Raw genomic sequence first — 20,641 nt, 5'->3', positions numbered from 1 at the left:
GCTAGCATTTCTTTCTTAGGTCATTCAGACTTCAGTTGCCTATGTGCTCAGCCTGTAGTGACCAAGAGCAACTTTTGTGAAACTCTGTAGAATAAATCTATACTGTTTTCCAAAAAATATGCTTTGAATTCCCCCATTGGAACAAATCTACTCTTGATACATAATTTGAACATGGTGAGCGATGCAGAAGAGCCCTTTTCTTTCACACCTATGTGCCCAGGGACATCCAGTGAGTTTGCTGACTCCGTAGATGTTTTCCTGTATTTCTTCTATCTGCAGTACTCACAGGAAAGCTGGTGGTCCCTTCAGCCACAAATCACACTGATTCCATCCAGCTGGCAAGAAATATGTTGCAGGCTGCTGCTCAGCGAGTGTGCTATGCTGCACAACCAACGTGGGTGCTCACTGCTCCACATGGTATTAGCTATGGTTCTTCTACCCAAGAGTCAGGACAGCAGCTTTAGTATTTCTCTGGTACTCAGACGTTGCCTTTTTTGCCTTTATAAAGAAGAGTAAGATCTAGATTTACACTTAGTCCAAATCTCAGCTTTATATTGATAGAAGACTGTCCTGGACCCCATGTGAGGCAACACCAGCCACTGCAAGATGAACAAGTTTTTGCCATGATTTGAAAGGAGGAAGACTTTTTTTTTTATACAGGAAACACAAGAAATATCTGAAGCTGTTTCCAGGAGACATTCCCAGACGTTTGCAGCAAACTCTCCAGCTCCTGGCAGGCAAAAAGCAACAAAATTGCCTCTCAATAGGTGTGGTAATGGCAGACTCGTATACACCACTATCACTCCCATCAGGGAACCCAAAAGCAGAGGCACATAAGCTCTTTAACAAATAATCGTAATTGCTGAAAACATGCCATTATTAGGACAAAAGCTGATAGTTCAGATAAACTCTGAAACATCTTACACCCCCTTGAGTATTCCTTTGTATGAACAATAATTACCACAAAATGTAAGTCTTGCTGCATGATAAAAACAAATGGAGTGCAACAATACCAAGGGGAAAATAATATGTCTGTATTTCTTTTTTTCTTGACAGGTGCAACATTATTTTGAAAAGCTGAAAGTTAGGTGCTCATGGCAGCTGAAGATTTAGTCCCTCAGAAGCATAATCTCACTAGAAGAATATGAAGACTCAATTTCAGTTTTCACATAGGAAAATTGAGTTAATATGAGTATAAATAGGATATTTGTAATTATCTAAAAATATGCAACCAAGCAATTTTAGCATCACTTCCTGGTCACAAAGTAAAGGGAATTTATGGTGCCATTGATAACTTAAGGAATAAGTTTGTTGCTTTTATTTCAGCAAATTACTTTGTCTTTTGAACTACTGAAACTATTGAAATTCGCTTGCCAGTTTTTTCTCTAAACATATAGGTGGCTCAAATAGAAAAACTACATCACTAATGCCCAGCAATGCTTCCATTATCATATATAAAAATGTTGGAACTATGAATTTTTCCATGCTCATGAATTTATTGCCTTTCACTCTTTGGCCAGTAATAGCCAGAATGAAGTAAATACATAGTAATGAGAAGAGCTCCTAAAACCCCTTTTTAACTCAATTCAATCATGAAGCTTTTGCCAGTGTAGAGGATGGAGTCTAAAATTAAGATCCCAACCTGGCTGGGGTTCCTTAGTATTAGTAGAGAAATACAATATTAGAGATAGGTGAGAAAGCTTGAGAAAGTTTTAAGTGACTTAGGCACTTTTGATATCATGAGTTAGGCCCAAAGTAATTTTGTAGTTTTGAAAAATGTACCCATTTATATAACGACTTTGAGAGTTGGCTGATGATTCAGTGTTCTTTAGTTGCAAATTTCTAATTTAAGATATGGAAATCTCCAAAAAGCTTTCTTTGAAGCCAGGCCTTGTTGTGATGTTTTACTTCCAGAAATGAGTAGTGACATCAAAACCACAGGTAACTGTTTTAAAACAGACTGAAAAAGTGTTATCTCTCTCTTGTTCATTCCCCACTCCTACACTGACACCAAGGAAACTGAACTAAGAAAACTGATGCTTTGCTATCTCTTATGCCAAAAAGAAACGTTAACAGAATGTGGCATGAAATTCTCTGTACTCATCATATCTAAATTTCTAAAATATCCTAAAACACTAAGAAGGAATGCTTAAAAGTGAATGCTTGTTTTTAAAGAGAAGACATATATTGGGCACTCCACACTGTCAAAATAATACAAATAAATACAATTTATTTATAAAATAAAAATATCTAATGGAAAGAGAATTTGATGAGTAGGTAAGGAAGAAGGCTCTGCTCTATGCCAAGTACATGGACTCTGGTCCTTACTTCACTACTGTCAGCAATGAGTCTGCACTGACACGAAACACCAGCATTAAATGTTCAACATTAAGCACTCTGCCATGGCAAGATGCCAGAACTCTTAAAAAGTTTTTTCTCAACCCATTTATAACCAAGTTTACATTTGAAAACTTGTTTCTTGGGCCTCACAGTTTGAAAAAAAAAAGATGAATTATGTTTATTTGATGTAAATTGTTACTGTCCCGGTTTCAACTGGGACAGAGTTGATTTTCTTCATAATAGCTGGTACAATGCTGTTTTGGCTCTAAGAGAAAAAACACTGTTGATAATACACCAATGTTTCATTTGTTGCTGAGCAGTGCTGTACAGAGCCAAGGACATTTCAGCTTTCAGCTTCTCATCCTGTCCTGCCAGCAAGGGGGCAGGTGGGGAACAAAGAGCTGGAAGGGGACAGAACCAGTACAACTGGCCCAAACTGGCCAAAGGGATATTCCATGCCATATGACATTATGTGAAAAAACTACAAAACTGTGTGAATTTGTCTGGGGGGGTAGCTGCTGCTCAGAGACTAGCTGGACATTGGTCAATGAGTGGTAAGTAATTGTACATCATTTGTTTTGTAAATATATACACATTTATACATTATTATCATTACTGTTATTTCTCTTTCCTTTTCTGTCTTAGTAAACCGGTTTATCTCAAACTATGAGTTCTGCCTTTTTTTTTGAATCTCTCCCACATCCCACTGGAAGGGAGGAGTGACTGAAGGACTGTGTGGTATTTTGCTTCCTGCCAGGTTAAACTACAGCAGATACTCAATTTTTACTGTTAATCCAAAACTGGATTTTGTTACTACAGGCATGAGAATTATGTGCTTCCCAGGTGACCCTTTACAATACTTCAAAACATTGAACATTTAAGACTGTAAAGGAATAGGAACCAGAACCAGAGGAATCATTTAGGTTACCAGATGTAACTTCTTTTCATTACAGGCTGCTCCAATTTATAATGCCTTTCATAAAAGGAATAAGATTCTTCTAAAGGTTCTATAAGGATAGCCATTCCCTATTTCTGCTAGGGATACTGTTCTGATAAAATTTATATTGCAGTTGCTATACATTGGCATAGTTACTTTGAAATGTGACTTCATTGTGACCCTGTAATTGACTTTCTTTTCATTTGCTCTGATTATGCTCTGTCCTTTCTAATTGATTAACTCTCTCCTTTTAGGCTTTTCCACAGCCTTTGGTTAAGGTCTCAGACAAAGGAGTGAGTTCACTAGTCTGGTCCACAGAAGCAGATTTACATCATTAATCACAAGCAGCTGAACCTCCTAAACACTTAAGAGTTACAAACAGCAAAGGAGACAAACAACCTCACCTCTGATTCCTGCTAAAAGTTCAGCAGGACCTACTGTCTTCCTTATAGCTGCTTTGCCTGTATCATGTTGACTCACAGTAGAGATTTTTTAGAGTAAGCTTTTCTCTTAAGCAGATATATTTGGTACAACCTCATATATGCAAATTGCAATTTGTCAGTCAGTTTCTGCTACTTGCAGTGGTGGATCAATGAAACAAAAAAAAAGCTAATATTTTTTGCTTATTTCTCTGGTAATCTATTTTTTGACTTTATGGAATGGAAACTATATTACTCCATTGTAGAAAAAGCATAGAGATGGTGTTGATTACTTAATTTTGATAATTCCTAATTGAACTTACTTGACTTTACACTGAATTTAGTCTGATTTTTGGTGATGCAACTAAACACTAGTATATTTGACAATTTGGTAGTCTTGTTTAGTTAAATTCCCTTGAAGAAATTGAATATGCTTGTTATGAATAAAACAATTTTGCAGGTTTGTAATTTTTCATTCATCTTGATGGATCCCTTCTAATGTTAACCAGTCTTTTGTAATAAAACACTGACACCTCTGCACCTTACACAGTACTATTCAAGCTGATACTTCTTTCATACTAACAAATTATTTTCCCATGACTTGCTTTTAAGGCTCTGATGTTAAAATTATTTCAGTAACATCAGATATTTTATGCCAGATTATTGAAAAAGTTAAGGCTTTTTTTTTTACATTTCTGTGGTGTTTTTTTAATCTTAAAAATCACAGTATATAAAACTTGCTCAGATTTGCACCCATATGATAGCTCTTTCTGCTTTTCAGTGGAAAGATTGGGTCCATCAGAGTTGGCCGTGGCACTCTAACCATGAGCTCACTGATACTGTACATGGAATTGATGTAGACACAAGATTTAAATAAAAAAATACAAATACCATCTTTCAAATAAATTATCCTGATCCCCAATTCTTGACATCTTCAATCTGTCTGGATCAGATACAAGTGCATTTCAGGTGTGTGGGCCACTGATTGTCAATGACGGTGTACAGGAGCAATAAAATTGCTACTAATCAGACAATAATAGGGCAGATATGTCAGGGCTACACTTGTGCTTAAAAGCAATAAAGCTCCTGACTGAGAAGGGACAAAGCAGCCCAGAAAGCTTAGGGCTCTATTTGTTCTTCATTAGCCTCATTTCTCCAAGGAAACAGGGTGCCAGGCATGTTTTCATTTACAAATGCAGAGCACTCACTGACTTTAGCCCTAACGTTATGATTGTTGAAAATTATCACCTACTCTCCAGTTAAAAATATCCTGTGCATTGCACTAGCTGAGCAATTCTGATTTCTACGGAATTTTCTTCTCCACCAGCTATTGTTGTGCAGAGAATAAGAATCTGTCAGTCTTCATCCAGATTATTCTGTATCCGTTACTGAACCACTCTATCAAATCAGTTAATCTATACAAATGTTCATTTGTATGTAGGGAGACTGTTCTCAATGATCTCTTGAAGTCGCTTCCAAACCATGCAATTCTGTGATTCCTCTATGCATAATGAATATATAGACATGTGTAAAGTCTCTATCTTCCTCAGCTTTAAGTACAAAGCTACAAACACAAGACAAGAATAATCTGGAAATAGAGTAGGCATAGATAAAATTACTGGGATTTTCTTCCTGGCTTCTCGAATTCCTACTGTGGCACTACAATTTCTCCATGGATGAGCAGATTCTAGTATTCAATCTTAAGCCAGTTCACCCTTGTCAGGAGAGTTTGAGAGTGAGATAAACCAGATCCCTATTCCTCAACAAGAGCTATGTTTGATTCTCTTTTTACTTAGTGGCCTGGCACTGTACGAGGGATCCAGTCCCACCAACATGATGGGTACACTGCATGCTGACAAGTTCAGGTCCCAGACACTGGCTTCTATACCTTACTCAAGATTCTCTAGAATGGCAGTTTCAGATTTCTCAATTTGAAGCTGTATAAATACATTTACATCTATCCCTTATGTTTCACTTGAATAGAACACACAATTCTCTGGAAAAATAAGGGCTGATCTGAAAGTAATGTCTCATATTTTATCATGTTGGCCCCCACTGTCAGAGGTGGATGTTGGTGGTGTGGCAGTAGAGGTTGAACCTTGCCAACAATGTTCCGTTACATTCTGTTGCTGTGCAACAGATCACAGCAGAGGGGCACTCTGACATGGAAGCACATATTAAGCAAAAGTGTGGCACTGAATTCCTCCATGTGGAAAAAATTGCACCCATTGACATTCATCAATGCTTGCTGTACATTTATGGAAACAAAACAGTAAATGTGAGCACAGTAAGGCAGTGGGTGGTACGTTCCAGCAGTGGTGACAGTGACTTGAAAGACAAGCCACATTCTGGATAACCATGCAGATTTTTACAAGCACGATATGCAGGCTATTGTTCATCGCTGGTGAAAATGTATAGCTAATGGTGGTGACTATTTTAAAAAATAGTGTTTTGTAGCTGAGAATTTGCTCTATCAAACAGTGCAATTGTGTTCTTTGTTGTAGTTCCCACATAAATAAATAGGAGGCATTTCTTTTGGAGCAACCTACTTATGTGGCCTGTGTCATATACCTGAGTAATACATCTATGATGCAATGTTAGCTCACAACTTGTGAACTATTGCATTTCTGTCTATAAGTATTTGTATTTGAGAGTAGATGCTATTTATTCAAGTTAAGCATTATGGTTTTTAGCTAAAAGATGCATTTTGTAAGAAATACAGAATTTGAACCAATTATTTGCCTTTTCTTGTAGTCAGGGACAGTATGTATATGAAATTCAGTGGTAAAGGGAAAATGTTAGGTATGTCTACAACATTACTGCTTCTCTTTCTATTACAATATGTACAAGCTTGCTTTCTTTTCCACTTCCCTGGGTAGATGCAGAGTATGCTGTTTTTAGGTATGTGCAGTGCTGCTCACCTTTCTTCTGAAAAAAAACTGTACTACAATAAACATTATTTCCTTAATACATAAATAATAATAAATAAAAACATCTTTAATACAGCATTTTTTCCATATCAGTGCTGTGTTGCTTCCTGTATGCTTTGTATTTAATAAAAGCTAAGATATATGAAAGGAAAGCTTAAATAAAATTTGGAGGGGCAAAGAGAAGGGTCACAGAATATCCAAAATCTGGTTCAGTTACTGATCTACTCAGAAGAATGCAATGGGTCAGTTACTGTCAGGTACTATCTGGTTGTGTTAGGTTTTACAGTATTGCATTTGTTTTACAGTACTGAGTGACGCAGTAATGTGTGTACCCTGGTACTGAGTCCAAGTCTGATCATTCATTCTGAACTAAACAACTTTGAAATACCTCCTCAAAGCAGCTTTCAACAAAAACAACTTTTCAAAGTAACTTCAATTTTTATTTATGCAACCATCTGACTTTTTTTTTTTTAAACCAAGATGCTTGTCTCATTTTGATAAAAGTAATTCCCCCATTCAGCTTCTGTTCATCCACTTTTCTATCTGAGAACAGTGGAAAAAAAACTCATTTCAGTAGCTTCATCATTCAACTCCTGAGAAAAAGTTTAAAAGGTCAATATTCTTTTTGGTGTCTGGAAAAAAAAAACAAACCTTAAATGATTTTCAAAGCTTATATTTTTAAAATGGATATATTCTCTATACTTCCATTGAATTTATCAGGATTATTCAAAAATAAGCCATTGCGAAATGAAAGTTTCATCTGCCTTTGCTAGCAGTTTAATTAATTGATACATTGTAGAATCATCACTCTGCTTTTTTCCTGAACTAGTTGTTCAATGTGACTATTTCAGCTCCTGCTTAGGGTATATGGAAGCACATATCACTGCAGGGTGCTTTCATCCTTTGAGTGGCCTAACCCTTGTTTCCTTATTCTACACGTATTAATTGTAAAAGATAACAATCAGCATGAAAACTGAGTAGAGGACTGAGACCACTCTTTTACTCTGCAGCACTTCAGAGGTGAATCCCATTTCTTTTCACTTTTGTTGACATTTTGTTACCTTTAACTTCCTCAGTGCAAAGCTCTTCCTCCTCAGTACAAAAACACAGTAGCTTGACCCAGGAAGCAGATCTGATCCTGTGTTTCCCAATAAACAGAAGTTCTGTGTTTAGATTAAAAAAATGCCTTGCAGAGACTGAGCCGTCCTTTGGGCCTTGGATATGGCTGGTGAATGGCAATGTTCTCACCTGTCCTGGAGGACACTGGTCTCAAAGGAGGCAGCAAGGAACCAAAACCTGCAAGGCTGCTTGTTCACCACTTTACTTCCCACAGGCTGTAAAAGAAAGGCTGCTGGGGCAGGGCAGTTGCACAAGGCCAGCAATAGCAGCAGGCTGCCCAGCTCACTTTTTTCTCTCACACCACTACTGGCCGGGTCTCGGCCACACTAGGGCAGTCTAGATGGTGCTGTGACCTCATCAGCCCAGGAAATTCATAGAATCATTTGAGTTTGAAGAGACTCTTAAAGGTCATCTAGTCCAACCCCCCTGCAATGAACAAGGACATCCACAGCTATATCAGGTTGCTCAGGGCCCTGTTCAGCCTGGCCTTGACTGTGTCCATGGACAGGGCATCCACCACCTCTCTGGGCAACCTGTGCCAGCACCTCACCACACTCACTGTACAAACTTCTTCCTTATATCCAGTCAAAATCTACCCTCCTTTAGCTTGAAACCATTTCCCCTTGTCCTATCACAGTAGACCCTGACAAAAAAAAATCTGTTCCCTTCTTTCTTATGCCCCCCCTTTAGATACTGAAAGACTGCTATCATGTCTCTCCAGAGCCTTCTCTTCTCCAGGCTGAGCAGCCCCAGCTCTTGCAGTCTGTCCTCACAGGGAAGGTATTCCATCCCTTAGATCATTTTTGTGGCCCTAATTGGGCTGGATTTTCTTCAAACTGTGTTTTTAGAATACTTCAGAACAGACCCTTTACCTCCAGGGATAACCATACTCACCTGGGTGCCTCTGTTGTCTAATCAGAAAAGTGTTTGGATTCAGTCAGCTGTTCCTTCCAGACAAGAAGCACTCCACCTGCCAGGCCTCTGTCACAAAAACCACAAAACAACTTCTCCCCTCCCAATTAGGTTACCCAAACAATATGTATTACTCTTTTCTTCCCTAGAAGGCCTCCAAACCCTGCTCCCCTGACTTTGCCAGTTTATAGCACAGTTGCTGGCTGACGACATAGCTGACAGCTGGCTGTCGTTCAGCCATTCCCTCTCCCTCCACATCTCCCTCACCACATCTTTTCCCACCTCTGAGCTGTCACCACCTTTCCCTAAGCTACACACGGGAGAAGAGGAGAAAATTAATTGTGTCATTTTCATGTAACATCTTTCTACCATCATAACCCTGGAAATGTTATTTCCTTGCAATTACGGTGAGTTTGCTTGGGTGTAACTTCATTTATTTAGGAAGACCTACTTCTGAGTGACACATACAGATATGTGAAGAGAATCCTGGCCTACATCTTTGTCATGGTGAGTTATTTCAAATGTAAGAACATTGTTTACTACTTCCATTAAATAGAGATAAATATAAATAGACTTATATTGCTGCTGTCACATCTCCAAAAATACAGTTAATGAGCTCTGATCAGAGTTCTTGGGTTGTTTCAAATGGCTTCTGGGACGTTTTTTCGGGAATATGGACTCTGTTTTTACTCAAGGAACAAATATTGACTAGTTAAGTTTTGAATTTTCTATAAGGCTTCAGTTACAAGTTCTCTCTCAGAAGACAATGAAATGTCATGAAACTTCTGCTAAAAAATTCTCAAATTTTGCTAGAAAATTTTCAAATCTGACCCATAGATCAGCAAAGTGTTTCTCTCGGTGTTCACCTTGTTTGTGACAAGATGCACTCCGTTTTGAAGGGCTCTCTTAGGCTATGGAGTTATGTATTCAAAATCCCGCTATAGGAAAAAGAAAACATTTTATGCTAAGCCAGATTTTTTTTTTAATTACAGTCAAACCAAATAATTATGATTACTTCCGATTTGATTTATTATAAATAGAAAAAATGAAAAAAATCACTACTGAAGAAGTCTCGTTAATGAGAATACAGTTAAAATTGTATTATTCAGGCTTCCTAGCATCTGCCCCTTGCTCTAGTGCTGTGTCACCGTATATTCTAAGGTTGTTGGTTTTAGAGCAGGGTGGTTGGGAGCGTTATATCCCATCAGCATCCCCAGTGCTTCATAAAGGGACGTATAATTTTGATAATGCTAGTTTCCTTCTCCATGCCCTAGAGTCCAGTGGGAAACTTGTGTACTTCCTGACCTTTTTTATGCCTTGTTCATTCTGTATTGTTCTACAATGCTATACTACATTTCAATTTACTATATATTGAGTGTGACATATTCTGGATACATGCTCTTTCTCCTGTGCTGTCCTTATAATTGTTTTGCCCTACTCTCATGCTAGCAGCTCTGCAGCTGACCACTGGTGAGCTTTTTATAGGCCCAGAGACAGTCTCCTTCCATGCCTCACTGTTATCATCCTATACTGGGATTCCCCAGCACATCACCCTGTGCCTTTGTTCCCCCATCCAAGGCGTTGCTCTCATCCCATACCTGTACTCTAAGATACCAAATGAAATATTCCCTATCGGTTCTCTTTGCAGTGCAGTGTAGAATAGCACAGGCCTCTGAAGTACCTTTTGAATGCTGACTGTCAACACAAGCATCTTAACATAGATCCTTTGTGTATGTTATTACCAAATGAAACTACTGACTAGAAGTGTTAATTAGATATGGTACCTAAAACTTTAATCATATCTTGCTTTCATCTCATGTATCTGGAAAGGAAAAAATACAATTAACAGAGGTATTCCATCTAAATAAAATATGATTACTTCACTGTTGTCTGCTATGAATTTTTTTCTTGAAGCAACTGAACTGTATCAAATAATCATATATCATAATTTTGGGCATATTTTGGTACTATGTCAACTCATTATTTCTTGTTAGTTCTTTTTTGTTAGTTCGCATTTTTCCATGTTTCTTTTGAAAAGGTAAATAAGTACTTAATTACTGAGCTTTAGATACATATGAACTCCATATATATTGTGTTTAATTTTAATAAAATTGTAGTTTGCTGGGTTGCTTGTATTTTTATATTACAAATTATCACAGAAACTAGATGAAGTATCATTCTTATTACTTCTATTACAAAAGAAAATACTAGAAAGGTTCTGCGTGATCCTGGTTATCATTAATTCTCAGCACTGGTCAAGAAAAGACTTAAAGCTGAAAATTGTATCAAAGTAAGCTGATATGTCTGTATTCTTGAACCTGAATGGTATAGGTAAACCTCAGAAAGGAGAGCAATGAAATACAACCTTACAAAGTGATGTAAATTAAATTAATTTCAGTTCTAGTAACTTTTTAATTTATTTTTTTTCCAGAGATCACTTCATTTTGATACAGTTAGAGCAGGACAAAAGATTAGGAAAAATATGATCTTTTTTTTTTTTCAAATGCTTGGAAAAAAAAAACAGCAAGAAACTTGGGGGAAGGAGAAGATATTATGAGAAACATAAAATTACTTAACTTTCCACAATTCCTTTCAAATGAATACATGTTTAACACTGTTTAATCAAACTTTATGAAAAAAATGATTTGTTTTTAAAGTTTAAGAACTCAAGTGTCAGATTTAATTTTCTGAACTCTATCTATATCATATATATATATGTGTGTGTGTATATATATATATATATAAGGATTTTCCAAAATCTTTCAGTGATTGTAAGAAATTTTTTTTAAAAAATTCCACTGTATGAATCAGCGAACTAATTCTTGGCTGACGCACACAATCCTATTTTCTTATTCTATCTTGAGGAAAATGTTCAGTACCAATTTTAGAGAATGGAATCTCTCAGGAATTAAAATGAAACAAAAGTTTCTTGTGGTGATTTTGTTTGTTTTCATTTTTTCAAGAATCCTTAAAAAAAAAATCTTCTGCAGTTGTTTATAATTATACTCTTGAGTATGGAAAAGAATATTTTTTGGTTCAGATTTTTTAAGTCCTTATTCTTACCATATTGGATTCTGTACTACAGTACAGGAGGATGGATGTCAGTGACATCTAGTCCATTACAATATTTTCTGTGTGATCCCAGTAACTATGTTGCTGACTGTTTATGCTCAAAGTTTCAACCTCAAAGATTAGCATGGAACGATTTGCTTTGTTTTGCTTTGCTTTGTTTTGTTTTTACCACAGCTCTTCATAGTTTACCAGTGTTAAGGACAGATCTTCATATACTGTTAATCTAGTCATTTTAAATACATTGGTGAGCTCTCATTCTCAAACAAAAATAATTGCAATTTTCTACTTTACTGCCCCAACAGCCTTTCTTCTTTCTTTCACCTCCGTGCAGTTTGCATTAGCTGACCTATTTCTGTTTGTTCAGTCTTTATATCTCAGGAAAGAGAAATCATATTCTTGTGTGAAAAATATCAAAGTAAGACTGCCACACTGAAGTGTTCTGACTTCTCCAGCTATGTCTATAAAGGTGCCCTAGTATGTGAAAATGTGCAGAAATTGTTCAATATCTGTCACAGAGAAGAGCTGCTCAGTTCATGCTGTTAAACATAAATCAGGATCTAAGTAGTTTACTTGTAAAACAATGTCGCAAAATTAATCACAGATGAGCAAACTATACTTCCACGATTAATATCAGCAATGTGGCAGATAAACTATACTAGAGGCACACAATATGTTAATAAACATTATAAATTTCTAAGGATTGTTCTGTAACTGATCTCTGTACTCGAAGCACATACTCATGCTCACACACAGACTAACTGCACACACATCCCCTCTCCATGTCACACACGCACCTCCTCTCCTGGGACTTGTGAGTCCCCATTTACACACTTAACACAGCCATCTCCCCCTGGAGAAGTGGCTGCCCCAGCTCTGTGAGTGCCCCTGTATCCCCACAGCCTGTGGGGGCTGATGCTAGTGCAAAATTCCCTGCCAAGTCACCACAGACACACCAAGGTGAGGGTCTCTATGTTCGGCCAGGAGCTGGCAGCTTGCAATGCTCCTTGGGAATTTGGTGATACCATGAGGCAATGCCTGGTGGTGCCAAACCAGGCTTTGCTGCCATTTCCGCTGTCTCTCATCCAATTGCAAATTGTTTTTCTATTCTGCTTCTTTTCCAGCCGATCCTTTCTTTGTTTCTGTCTCTTCCTATTTCCCTGGTTACCCTTTAGTCTAGCCGGTTGTCATCTTCCACTTTAATATGGCCAGACTGGGGCAAACAGCCTCCAGACATTTCTGTGTATTCAATACAATTTTTACACTCACCATCTAATTTTTGCAGGTATCGCTAACCAGCCCACTTTCCAGTGATGCACATGCAAGCACCTCCACAATGTCTCTTCACATTTCATAAAACAAAAATAATTTAATTTGCTCGTAAATGGTCCTCCTTAAAAGATCAGCTTTGCTGAATAGATCAGTGTCACTGAATTGAGGCTGTATGGTGTGCTGGTGCTACTTAGAGTTGTACGTTTGATGAGCCGCAAAATGGTTCTTGGCTTCTAAGGCCCAATGCTCATTCATGAGGGAAAAAGCATTGTCCTTGGCAGTTGCAAATCTAAAGGTCACTTTCATTTCATTTTCAATAGTTGCATGACAGTATTGATTATTATAAAACTATCTTTCCAATTTTGTTTGGTTTGTAACTTTTGCCTTTTCATCACCAAGCAGCAGTAGCGTACAAGAGCTTCTTGGACTTACATCTCATGAGTGGATTTGATTCTTTTATTAAAAATATCGGAACAATTCAATTGTATGTAGCATGATGAAATTGTACAGGACAACTCTTTCAAAGAACTTTGCCTCCAACATTTCCAACCTGCTTTCAGTACAGCAGCATTTCCAATGAAGTGATTTCATGAAGATTTGAATATTAAAGATGTGAAGATCAGAATTCTTATTGCCCTAGAAACAAAATACATGCAAAATATCTTCCTTGAATCAGATATAAAGCCTGACATCTTATTGTTTAAATTCCTGGTATTTTTATTTTTTTTTCCCTTTGGTATCAAGAAAGTATTGATTTTTTTTTTTAATAGGATTAGCTGCCCAAATCCACTCACAGGAGTGGGAGAAATTGGTTATGAGAATCTGTGTGCAGAAATTCTGACTGCATGTTTAAATACTACATTGAGATTCCCTGATTCATTCATTATTTTGCCACATTTCTTAGTGTGGTAAATGGTAACACAGAACTTCAAGAAAGATTTGTCTGTTTGCACTAGGAGAGAATACAAACCTTCACTTCTTAACCAGGAGAAATGAGATGGATTTGAAAGATAATGAAAATGAACTCTGAATATTTTTGGCATTCATTTTAATATGAAAGGTCTCCTCTCTGGAAAAACGTTGAATCTGAAATGCAAAATGTAAATATTTTTGCTCGATAGTTCATTTTTAATCAAGTCTAGTTTAGATTTAGAAGATTTATTATCTTTACTCAGTTTAGAAATAATTAAATCACATCCCTCTATTATTACTTCTGGGTTGTAACCATTCCCTTCTGTCTCCATTAGGCTTGTACCCAATTGCTCACATTTTTCCTTACTGGCAGTAATTGTTTCACGCAGAGAGTCCAGCTGTTAGGCCGTAATATCATTGTCCCAATCTATCATATTCAATGACTTCTGGAAAGTTAAATCACTTCTGAAGTCTACAATGAGGATACATCAAAAGATAACTTTGCACATACTGGAAAAGATGCTCTTGGTGATAAAAGTGCTATTTATTCTCATTTTCAGCACTCCCAACAGCTAGTTTCACAAAATCCCATGGGGAAAAAAAAAAAGCCTCAAGTTTCAATTTGTAAAAATGGTTTTTTTTGTTTCACTCATTGAAATTAATATCTTGCCGCATTTTATCTGCAGAAAAATATGACCTCTTTTACTATAGAAGGTAAATTTTTCAGGGTTTGCTGAAGCCACTCATCCACACTGTAACTTGCTTTATGGTGTGCAGTCAAAATGATGCCTAATTTTGTACTTTAGACCTCGGATTTGACACATGCGGAAAGCTCTTCATTTTGGCCTGCTTTGATATTTAAAAGATCAGATTATTCTATCAAATTATTCACAATTCTTTTTTTTTTTAAATTATTTTCTCATCCTAAAATAATGACTTTGTTGTAATGTTGCAAGTGGAAAAGCAGAACCCTGATAGATGGCCAGATTTTGATCTTGGGAAAGCTCCTCCTAAAATTATTGACTGTAAACTATTTTGAGAGGGTATAGATTTAAAAACCTTAATGTAAATACAAGTTATTTCTATTATTATTACTACTAAATAACTTTCAGTGGCACTAAACTTTTATCTCTGGTGATGAATTAAAGGTTTATATAAAATGTCTTATCTTAACCTTTATAAAACTGGGAGCAGACATGATGCTTACTTAATATTCTTCACTCATACAGCTGAGGACCCAAGGCAGCTTGTCATCAGAGGTGTATTAACCAGAATGACAGAGACTATAGGGATATTTTGACACACGTCAAATCAGGGTAATAGCTATATTACCCAGGCAGCATAAGGAGATGATTCTGAAATTCCACTGTACTGCAACTGTCACCATCTGGAATAAGACTTGATTTTTTACAGAAGAGTTTTTGGTTTTTTAATTTTTGTAAGTACTGGTATCTTGTAAGGTGATATTACTTGCAACTCATTCTGATTATATCCATATTTCAGGTATAGTGTAAAGAATTTGATGTCTTGCACAAGTGGTATTATTCTTTAGGAAGAAAAAAAAAGAATAATGCTTGTTGGATGATTTTCCTGAATTTACTGTGAGAGAAGAGTATACTGACATCCTGTGCCCTAGATATTTTGAGGGATCTGCACTTGCATAACACGTAGCCCAGCTTTCAGCAGACGGAAAAACCCAGAAATGCAATACTGAGAGCAACTTACCTCTACAGCCTTCCAATATTTAAAGGGAGTTGATAAACATGAAGGAAATCAAATTTTTACAAGGGTAGATAGTGATAAGACAAGGGGCAATGGTTTTAAACTAAAAGAGGGGAGATTTAGATTAGATGTCAGATGGAAGTTCCTTACTAAGCGAGTGTTGAGGTGCTGGAACAGGCTGCCCGGAGAGGCTGTGGATGCCCCAAGCCTGGAGATATTCAAGGCCAGGTCAGATGGAGCCCTGGGCAATCTGATCTAGTACTTGATCTAGCGGCTGGCAAGCCTGTCTGTGGCAGGAGAGTTGGAATTTTATGATGCTTGAGGTCCCTTCCAGCCCAAGCTATTCAATTATTCTATCCTTCTATACAGGCAGTGAAAGTGAAGCAAGCAACTATTTTGATAGTGGAGTTCACCATGTCCATAGAAGCAAATTAAACACGTCTCACGCCGGAGAGCTACTGTTGAGCCCTCAGTGCTTTGCACTCTCAGTATAAGGTCTGAGGCCGTGTTGTGGTCCAAGCTGGTGAGGTGGCAAGGGAGGTCATGGTCATACTGGGACCTCACCAACCAGACAGCCTTTGGCAGAGATTGGCCATCCTGTTGGGGCTGCAGGAGAAGCAGCATTGTGGACACAAATGGAGCCAAGGCATAGATGGCTTCAGGGGTATAAAAACCTCCATGGCCTGTAACATTTGTTAGTATCAGCTGTGTCTGTAGAGCAATGCTATGCTGTGCTATGCTTTGTGTGAATCCAAAAGGGGAACATTAAGACACCATAGCTCTGTATAGGCATGTTCTTACAGTGCAGGCGACTTGTTATATTCACCATATGCTGCAGTTTTTCTGCCCTCTTAGAAATGTCTCAGAAAACGACAAAGCACTGGGGCACTAAGGCATCAAAAGAGCAGATGGTGTGAGAGTGCTAAGCCATTCATATCAGAGAGACAGGTCACTTTGCTGTAACAATGAAGAGAGAAGAAGAGAAGTACTGGTAGAAAGGAGCTTCACTTGAGCTATTTTTGCTCATAGCTCAGGTCACTGACACTGCATGTGCTGCAGTAAGGAGGGATGGATGCCACAATAGACCTTTTCTCAGAAAGGGACAAGTTCTCCCAAACATCATCTGGGACATACAAATGCAATTGTATGAGCTCTAGTTACAACTCTGCTCATAACATCTGTGTAAAACACATTTTCTATGAAAAAAGAGAGAAATCTAGGTGTTCAGACCATAACATTTCTGTATTTGTTGATGTCTGGGGAATTTGTATTTAAAATTTCCATTTTATGTATGAATACTATCTCATTTTCCCAAGCAAACGTGAATTAACTAGGGGAAGAAAGGAGGAAGAGTGGTCTGCAACTTAAATTACCATGTGCTACAGCCAAATGACACAGCTAAGCACAGTATGCTGAGGTTGCATCCATCCCTATCTCCCGCTAAGTTTCCAAAAGATGTTCTAATTTCCATATGCTACCTTTGCTGCTCTTCTCTAAATTCCTTGGAGAAAAGGCCTCTTCCTCTGCATTATTACATTTGTATGCAGTGATAATTACTGAAAAAACAGAATGGAACAGAGATGGATTGCAGAGTGTCTCTAAGGTAATGTCAAGTATGAGGCACAGAAGACAGGTTCCTTGAGCCAGAAATAATTTGACTTCTTATTTACGTTATTTTGTGTTCTGATTGTCACTTTAGATATTAAAACAAAGTTGCTGCAGATTGATTTTTTTTTTTTTTTTCCCGGAGTGGAAAACTTCAGCAATCTCTCACTTTTTCTCTGAACATATGTAAAATACAAAATATTCAAAAGTATTGCTTTGTCTGCACTACTAAAATGAACATCACACTCTTTTGTTCCAGTAATTCTTATGGTAACATAATTTTAGCAAATGCACTCTTCTGCCAAGTTGCTGTTCCCTATAGAGTTTTAAAAATCCTACTTATATAAAGAATGGAAAATAATTTGCATTTAAGATTGCCATCAGCATGTCCATTCATTAGTAGAATTCTGGAATCACTTATTTGGGATCAGACAGATTTGCACTTAGTCATGTAAGTTGTCACAGTAGCTAATACAGAATGTAGATGCTAATCTGGCCTCAGATAAATAATTCTTTGTATGGAACAAGAACTTACTGGCAGTAAACTCTAATGCAAATTAGGGAGCTACTCACATGAATAAATGTTATTCAACTTGAATAAATAGAAAACTCTGGCCCCTTTAAGTATCTGTTTGCATTACAGCAAAAAAAAAAAATATATATATATAAAAATCAGCGAATCTCAGCCAGAATGATTAAGAAAAAATTGATTTTTAAAGATGTTGAAAATAAATCTTAATAGCTATGCATGCCACTCAATTCTGCAAATTTCTCTGATAGAATAAATTGCTAAATGTAGTCTACTTCACTGCCAGATGTTACTGAAATTATTTCAGAATCTATAAGCAAGAGAGGTGTATGCATAATCATGTTGCCACAATTCTGGCAGCTACTTTCAACTTTGCATCATTGGATTGCATGGATCCCATTTGCCATTTGGTGTCACAAGCCCTCAAGCACGATCCATTAGAGTGCTTCAGCTAACTTGCTGCTACCTCGGTTTAAATGAAGATCAGAAACTCACTTTCTAAATGTAGTCCTTAGAGACAGACAAGTAAGATCACTTATAAATGCCTAACTGAGTTGATTAACAGGTGTATTTCCAAGACTCATCTCCTTAAATTAGACTCAAAAAGTGCAAAGATGATCACACCTTTATCAATTAATCTAATCCATCTATCTTGAAGTGAATATAAACCTATTTAAGGGTTATTATTACACCTTTCTTTCTATTCTACTTTCTATTTAACTTGTCATTGAAGCTTTTTATGTCTCTGATTAGTTTTGAACCCTTTAATTACAAGACACTATGCTGAAAGAAAACTACTCCATAAATGTGTAGCTAGGTATTTTTTCTTTTAAGGGACAATCTAAAATGAAAAAGATAAAAGTCATATTTAGTGTAGTTGCTTTAGTTTATCTAGGGACACTGTCTAAACAAAAGACAAAGGTTTCAATGCTCTGTTTTTTAGTTCTGATAGACCATGATGTTTTAATTGGTAGTTTGTAAGATTGTCTGCAAGGACTTACTTAAGTAAACATGATTTGAGACTTATTGGATAAAAATCGCTTTTCTATTATTTTAAAACTGAAAAATTCCCATGTGTACTCAAAGCATATTTCAGACTGATCTCACTTATGTTAGTCTACAAATTTGCTACTGAATTTGCCTTTCCGTGTTCATATATCACTCTGCAGGGATAGCTACAGAGCACTGCTGTACTTCAGCATTACAGCAGATGGTGTATTGTTTTGTTCTTTTTTTTGGTATTACTACTACAAATTGTACACAAGGCTGTGCTAAGTTTATTATGATTACACCTTGTACCCTTATTTCTCCTGCATCATTTTGGTTATTTCACTCGTTCTTCTCTCTTGGTGTTAGACTAAACACATCAACAGCAATCATAAGCTTGTTCAGTTCTTTAAATAGCAAATACCTGAAATTTCTAGGTGATACTGCACTATAAAAAACGATGAAAAAATTTAAGAATAAATGTGTTTAAGAAGAAAATAAAAGTTACAAGGCCAAGTATTTAATATTAAGAGTAACAGCTTTAAGGCAAATTTTTCATACATCTTGCTTTATGGTATAGTCTTTCATGTAGTCTCCACTATTTTTTTTTCATTTGAAAGTATTTGTCAAAAATACTGTGTTCTCTTAATTAGTAAGAAGCTAGACCTAAATACCGTTCATAGTATCTTTTATGTAAAAAACTTATAACTATTATCAGTCATCCAAATCCGCTGAACTTAGTAGTTCATTGCTTTTGCTCTTAAGTCTGTGTATTTCTGGTCATTTCAGCTATCTTACATAGCAGAGTTGATGCTTGTTCTTTGCTCTTCATTCACTTGTTCATCATAATTTTCAGTGGATGTACACCAGATTTACTGTGGTATACATAAATGTTGCTCTTTAGGTGTAAAACAATATACTGCACAATTTAAAAAGATAAAATAAAATAAATTAATGATGAGTCAAAAGAATATGAATATATTCCAAGCTTCGCATGTATTTCTATCAGACAGACAAATAAACCAATGCATAATTAGTCACAAAAATAACTATTCTGATTCTGTAACATCTTCAAAAACCATAATGATGTTCCGCACTTCTCTTCCTTTTACTTTCTGCTGTTTGTTCAACTTGCCAGAGTTTTATACTTACCTGAAGTTGTCTCTTTTTTGCAGAATCAGATGTACTATAGTTTTACAGTAGCAAAGTCTGCCACTGGATATTAGAAAGGATGAGCATATTTTAACTAAATTCTTGTATAATGTGATCACATATATATGTGTGTATATATATATATAGATATATAAAGATACTGTATTGAATATCTTAATTCAGAGCTCAATCTATACCTCAGATAAACAAAAATGATTAAAATATGTAAGCTGTATTGGGAGTTTTTATTTCAGATAAATGGATGAACATTTTGAGCTCACGTTCGAAAATTAGAGTTAAGATATTGTAGCATAGTAAATAACATCTCTTTCATACAATGACCAACATCACTTAGATATAGTTAAAGCTAATCTTGTAATTCATTTCTGTTAAAGGAAAATGTTACTCTCCAAATGGCTCAATAGTGCAATTACAACCTTTCACATATAAGGAGTAACATGGTATTAAATGGGCAAGTAATTACTGGATCAAAGATCAGAGATAATGAATAACCTTACTTTGGGGTTTTGGAGGCCGTTTGTATCTCAAAAATTCAGCAGTGTTCAAGGTTTGACTAAGAGAGTGCTATGAAATAAATTCAGATAAAAGTGAAATTGTAGACTATAATACAATAAACAACAAATACAAATGTATTTTCTGCACTATATCACCGCAAAGAAACTGATATATCTGGATAAAATACTCCCAAATTTCTTCTGTTCATCATTCCTGGGAG

General features: G+C 36.5%; 1 long non-coding RNA gene across 1 annotated transcript; it reads right to left on the bottom strand.

Annotated features, from left to right (window-relative positions):
* LOC110396873 lies at nt 7,078-9,129 on the bottom strand. The gene is made up of 4 exons (XR_002437334.1): nt 8,640-9,129; nt 7,875-7,960; nt 7,688-7,764; nt 7,078-7,258 (listed from the first exon to the last, which is right to left on the bottom strand). It is a non-coding gene; the product is annotated as an uncharacterized LOC110396873 (long non-coding RNA).

This window comes from Numida meleagris, chromosome 3 (assembly GCF_002078875.1).
Source record: "Numida meleagris isolate 19003 breed g44 Domestic line chromosome 3, NumMel1.0, whole genome shotgun sequence".
In the NCBI taxonomy this organism is placed as follows: domain Eukaryota; kingdom Metazoa; phylum Chordata; class Aves; order Galliformes; family Numididae; genus Numida; species Numida meleagris.
Note: the sequence above shows the minus strand (reverse complement) of the source record. Positions and strands in the feature narration are given on the sequence as shown.